Consider the following 6,436-nt stretch of genomic DNA (forward strand, 5'->3'; position numbering starts at 1 on the left):
CTTTTGTTTGTTTGTTTGTTTGTTTTTTTTTTTTTTTTAACATGAATCCCTTTCCACGGGATAATTTAATTTTATCATTTCATTCCAATACATGCTCCAATAGTCTCTTCCATGGTTTCTTCATCAAAGGCACTGGCTGAAAATTAATAATAAGTTATAAAGCTTAGACCACAAAAGTGTCCTGTTGCATGATGAGCCATTTTGCTTTATTTTTGTTCATTTTCTCCAAGGAAGAAATTTAGAAATCTAGAAACTCTGAGATTCAAAATACAACCCAAAAGAGGTGTGTCATCAGAGTCTGGATTGGCTAATTGGTCATCACATAAAGGCTGTAATTTCGGTAGGGTTCAGTGTTCACATGCAAAAACACAATCTTGCACAATTAGTCATTGACTAAATGCACGTGTGGGAAATTTCTAAATTTGACTAAACCTTTAGTCCCTGTACATGTTAGTCTGTGCAATTGGAGATTTGAAGGACCTAATTAAAAGCTTACAAAGGAACTTTGGGGGACACAATTGAATCTCCCCATGTGAAGTTTGAAAACTTTATGCATTGAAATTATTAGTCATTATCATTATTTACCCCAATTTGTAGTTTTAGCCTTTTTTTCTGAAAGAGGGGGTGGGATTTTCGGTCTGTAGTTTGATACTGAAAAAGTCAGTGACCAGCATATACTATAGATTTGCATTTATTTTCTCGATGTAATAATCTTCGATCTGTTTTCCCATTTGTTTTCTTACACAAGCAAGTGTTAGGTTTTGTTTGGGTGGGCTTTGCTTTTTTGCCTTCTCCTCTTGGTATCATTTCCCACTATAGCTTAGTAACGTAAAGAAACTTTAGTATGACTAATATAGGTCAGAATCTAAAACAAGCGCATGTATGAGGATCACCTCAACTTGCCTGATCAAAATGTGATGCCAAAAATTCATTTGCCTAGTTTGAACTTCTACATATGCAACTCATGCAATTCAACTATCATAACTTTATATCTACTAGGTGTGTATTTGCTTTGTTGGTTTGGCTTTTTTACTAATTTAATTATTTAATTGCTGGAAGTGGATAAAACTACTGTTATAATTAGAAAATTTGAGATTTTAAAATTTTTTACATAAGCAAATAAGTTAAAGAAGCCTTTTTTTTTTTTTTTTTTTTTTTTTCATTTTCCTAGTTCATCTCGGAATCCACGTAACTGATCATTAATTTATATATTTTTATGATTTATAGCTAAAATTTGTGACTTGCTTAAAAGTCAAAGCGAGGACTTATTAATAACAGTCGAAGTAGTTGTAAATTTGTAATAGCACTCTCCTCAAAATTGAAAACTAAGCCCACGTGAAGCACGCATCTGGTAGATACATTTCATTTTTGGAGCAAGCAGATTTTTGTAATAAGAAAAGCTTTTATATTTTTTATAAGAAAAGTTTTTAATAGATTATTATTATTGTATCTAGGAACGCTAATAGGCAGTAAAATTTTAATCAACCCCACATTAATGCATCATTAGTCAAAACTTTTTTTTTTTTTTTTTTGAAGGATACTGAAATGCTTTCTAATATAAGAAGATTTCAAGTCCAATAACCAGTTTCACTAGACACATTAAAATACAGACATGGGCATGTTGAAAGATGAGGCTATGCTGAGACAAAAGAAAAAGGTAGTTCACATTCATGTATACAAACTTTTATACTAAAGAAATATGGTAAGGACAAGCCTAGATGCGGGTATTCCAAGCAATTGTGACGTGAAACCAAATTCCACCATAATTCTATAGGCTCTCTGGAATTGAAAATTGATTATATAACATACACGCAATTATTCAATTTTTTTTGTTCTTGAATATTTAATAAATCTAGTGCGTAATTTGGTTCCCTCTGTCACTGAAGTTATCTCCACACGCCAAGAAAACTTAATAATTCGTACAATTTAAAACTTGTTGGCATTGTCATTGACCGCTCAATGAATTGTTTTTAAACACCAAACTTCATCAAGTGGAAAGCGGCTTTCAACGTTTTTATTTATTTGTTCTTGTTTTCTTTGATACCGGAGAATAAAATCCCTTAAGAAAGTGTTTTCCTAGTTGGACGACAAATTCAGAGCTAGTACTTCAGAAAAAGTTGAATTTGAGTACTTGAGAGCCGGACCACTCTTTAATCCGTGATTCAAAAATGCTTGCTCTTTATATGCAAAAGTGGAAAAGTGAAAAATTATTTACTGTACGTATATTTGAATGACCTTTATAGATTATAGGTCCTGCAAAGGGCCATGTGATATATGCATTATCATTTACCTCATATTGACACAACTTGATGGTTTCCATTTTCCAAACAAAGTTTGCGTTTTTTGAGTTTTTGTTTTAGTTAAGGATTCTTTTTTTCTTTTTTTTACCTTTCCAAAAAAAAAAAAAAAAAAAAATCCTTTTTTGAAACCCTCTATCATATAGTAATAGTGTCTTCTCTCCATCGAAGTATCGAACTAAGAAAATCATTCATAGTCCAAAGATCAAGTTGACTTTCTTGTATGAAACCTTCCTCCTAGAAAACCAAAAATCTTGCTTGAAAAGTACTAACCTAATTAAGAATATGATAGATCAGTTGGCAGTGATACTTTTATAATTTGAATACAGGTAAAACTTTCCCAGTCCTTCTTTGTGTATATTGGTAACAAATTGGGGCCATATTTACTCAGCATCTACTGGAATAGTTTCACCTTTTAGGGAAAAAAATATTCACTCAAAATTAGGGAGGAAAAGGTATTCTCTAATCTCTACCAGGAGAAATTATTAGGATCATCGGGAGGATCGCTAATGCAGTCCTTTCAGACCTTCCAATTAATAAAATGTTATTATTTATACAAATGTGACATCACATGGTAATTTTTATTTTTTATTCCTTGTGTTGATTAGAAGCTCACTCATACATTTGAATAAATGACATTATTTCATTGGTTGAGAGAATCACATCAACAGTCCTTCTGATGTATCTAATAATTTCTCATCTAGAGCTTTTCCATCCAATTTCTGCATAAATAAAAACATTAACAAAAAGTCACTTTTTTTACTTAAAATAATCGCTTTTACAACAAACCCTACATCCAGTTTTTCATTTTATAATACATTATATTAAAATAATTTAAATAAGTAAATAACTCTTTTCATATTATTTAGAGAGGAGAGAGAGTGCACAAGAGAGGGGTAACCAAAAAAAAAAAAAACAAAAGTAAGTTTAACTCAAGTATGGCAGCTTGTGTATATTTAGAGAAGAACATTAGCATTTTGCAAAATAGAGAACATGGAGTAGCATTTTTTTCCCCCTCTTTTTAGCTACAGTATTTTCTATGGAGAAAACTCTATTTTACACTACCAAATGTGAATGCTCATCTTGGTGTAGCCTTGTAGGCATGTGGAGGCTAAGTCTATAAATGGGTCTTTTCATGTGTAGTGGAAGTGGCTTGTCCAATTTATGTAATATTCAACTATTAGTAACAATCTAAATAAGAAAAAAAAAGTATTAGTACCAATATTTTAAAAAAAAAGGTTTAATTGATTGTAAGTATTGAGGTTATTGGGTGATCTTGATGTCAAGTGAAGTTATAGTAAAACTTTGATAAGAAGAGTAGATTCTTTTCTAAATGCATATATCGTTTATAAAAGATTTTTGAAAATACTTATTATAATTGTTTTTACATAGTTAACTTTTTTTTTAAATTAAAATTAATAAAAGCCTACCAAAAATTTACTATGTCATGAGAAATATTAAGTGAATTAATTATATTAGTAATTGAAAAATGTCAGAAGTACTTGAATAAAAACGTTTAAATATTAATTTAGAATCTCAGAAAGTGAGAAAAATGAATTTTAAATGAAATATATAAGAAAAAAATTATTCTTAAACCTCAAATTATATATATCTACCTATCCCAGTTACCCTCTACATGTCCAGTTAAATGCAATGGTCCTATTACTTTCTACGTACATGTCCAGTTAATTAAATGCAATGGTCCTATTACTTTCTACGTACATGTCCAGTTAATTAAACGCAATGGTCCCCCTATCAAAAAAAAAAAAAAGCAATGGTCCCTGTTACCTTTTACATGTCCATTTACAACTTAACATGCGAATAGACAAGGCCCATTTTTACCAGCTGCTTCCACAGTACTCCAGTCCACACTAGGCAGTGGGCACTACCATGCTGTCTAAGGTAAAGGGTGCACCCAATGTGGCCCTTATCATGTCAGCAGGAGGACGAGACCACAAATCAATATTTCAGGCCCGTTAGAATTAAGGGGAGAGAGGGGAGTGGTGGTTAGTAGAATAAGTGTCTGTTTGAAATAGATTATTTAGATAAAATTGAAAATTTTTTGTTGAAAGTGTAAAAAAAATGTTAAAAATAAGTAAAATAATATAATGTGACCCATAAATAGTATTAAAAAGTGTAGTGTGCCCTACAAATAGTAGCAAAAATAAGTTGAAAGTAGAGATAAGCTGAAAAATTCAACTCATCTCAAATGCACACTAAAGTTGACCAAAAATAGATTAATTTTCAACTAACTCTACTCTACTCATCTCCTACCCTTCAATTCCAAACGGACTATAAAGTGTCTTTAAATTGATGCATTAGATATCTTGAAACTTGGAAGATAATGTCAGTTGCTACCCAATTTGGTTACTCAATAATTACACTTTAATTTTTATTGTCATGTGTGATAGCTCCACTAGTTGGAAGAATTCACATAAACCAAAAGAAAAAATAAATATATATATATATATATATATATTTATAATCTATTCTTAATTATATTTTCTTAAAAATAAGAATTGTAATCAATTTGAAAATAAAATAGATTAAAATTATTTGTTTGTTTTGAAAGTTCAAAATGTGTATAAAACACCCTTGAACGTTTAGACCCCAAATTATAAAATTACCAATTCAAGCTTATAATCAAACAATTAATGTGCAGAATATGAACATAAGTCAATCACAGAATTGATAACTAATTTATGCCAAATATAAACACATCCACAGCAGTAAATATAAGGCAAAGATAAAGAGAAAGAAGATGCAAACACACGAACAATACACGATGTGTTATCGAAGAGGAAACCAAAGTCCTCGGCGTAAAACCTCTCCGTCGCCCTCCAAGTAGTCAAATAATCCACTAAAGAATGTAGTTGAGATATATGAAAAGCAGAAGACCCTCCAAGCCTAATCTACCCAAGTACCTAAGCCTTCCAAGTTTCTTGCTCTAATGAGTTACGCCGAACCTATTTCTTCTTTAACTTCCCGAATTTCGCTACTATATCATAGCATCAACCAATGTATATTGGTTCCTTCCAAACTGTTTCCTTAGCACAAATGAACATTCTCACAAACGTGGGTGTGGTGAGATAAGGATTTGGTCAATGACCTCTAAAGGATATGACAATGGAGAGGAAGAGAGTAGAGGAATTTGTAGAGACTCTAAGTTAAAGATTAGGAATGAGGTAATCTTATTTTTCTCTAGGCTTCTCTCACAAAATTCTCTCTAAAAGCTCTCTCAATTTAGTGGGTATAAGGGTCTATATATAGTGGTGTGTGTTTGGAATACGAAGAGTCAGTTTTTGCCAAACAAGGCTGATTGGCGGCTTGACCTCGCGGCTTGTTCAAGTCGCGAGCTCAAGTCACGACATAATGGCCTGGCTAGCCTGGGACTTTTGTCCTGTAGTGCGACACTGGCGCAACCCTTCAGGCTCCCCATGTGTGCATCTCATGTGCCTGCAGTTGGCGGCTTGCCAGTTGCGAGTCAGCCATGAGTCCAAGCCGCGAAACTCTGCTTTTTTGCACATACTTGAGTTTTTCTTTACATTTTCTCACACACTACCCTTACAATAATCCCACCTAAATACAGGATTACTAAGTGCTTAAATTACAAGCAAATTGGTACGAAATAAAGCCAACAAAATGGTTGATAAATTTCAACTTTATAGTTTTTAATTCAATATTGGGGGTTGAACCTAAATATCTTCTTTGAAAATAGGCACATGAGGGGATAAAAAATTCTAGGCATTTATTTTATTGTGGTTGGATTGATAGTTAGCCATGTTAGGTTTTAGGGTTGGGGGGGGGGGGGGTGAAACACCCGACCAAATTCTATAATTATAGCTTCTTCTATAAATAAATAAAAAATGATATATTTTTAGAAGAAAAATCTATAATTATAGCTGATACGAGAAGGGTATAAAGTTCATATTTTTCAAAATTTTTGAGACATAAGCTCGATAGTTTTCCTAGCGACTAATATAGTAGTATTTGATTGATATTAAAAAAGAAAGATTGATTGTTTTATTAGTTTGATATTATCCAATATATTTGATTCTCAAAGATCAAATAAAATATCCAATATTTTTATAGCGTGTATTTCAAATTCCCCGCCGCCCCCCCCCCCCCCCCCCCCCCTT

Source organism: Quercus suber, unplaced genomic scaffold, assembly GCF_002906115.3.
Source record: "Quercus suber isolate HL8 unplaced genomic scaffold, Cork oak 2.0 scaffold_677, whole genome shotgun sequence".
Lineage (NCBI taxonomy): Eukaryota > Viridiplantae > Streptophyta > Magnoliopsida > Fagales > Fagaceae > Quercus > Quercus suber.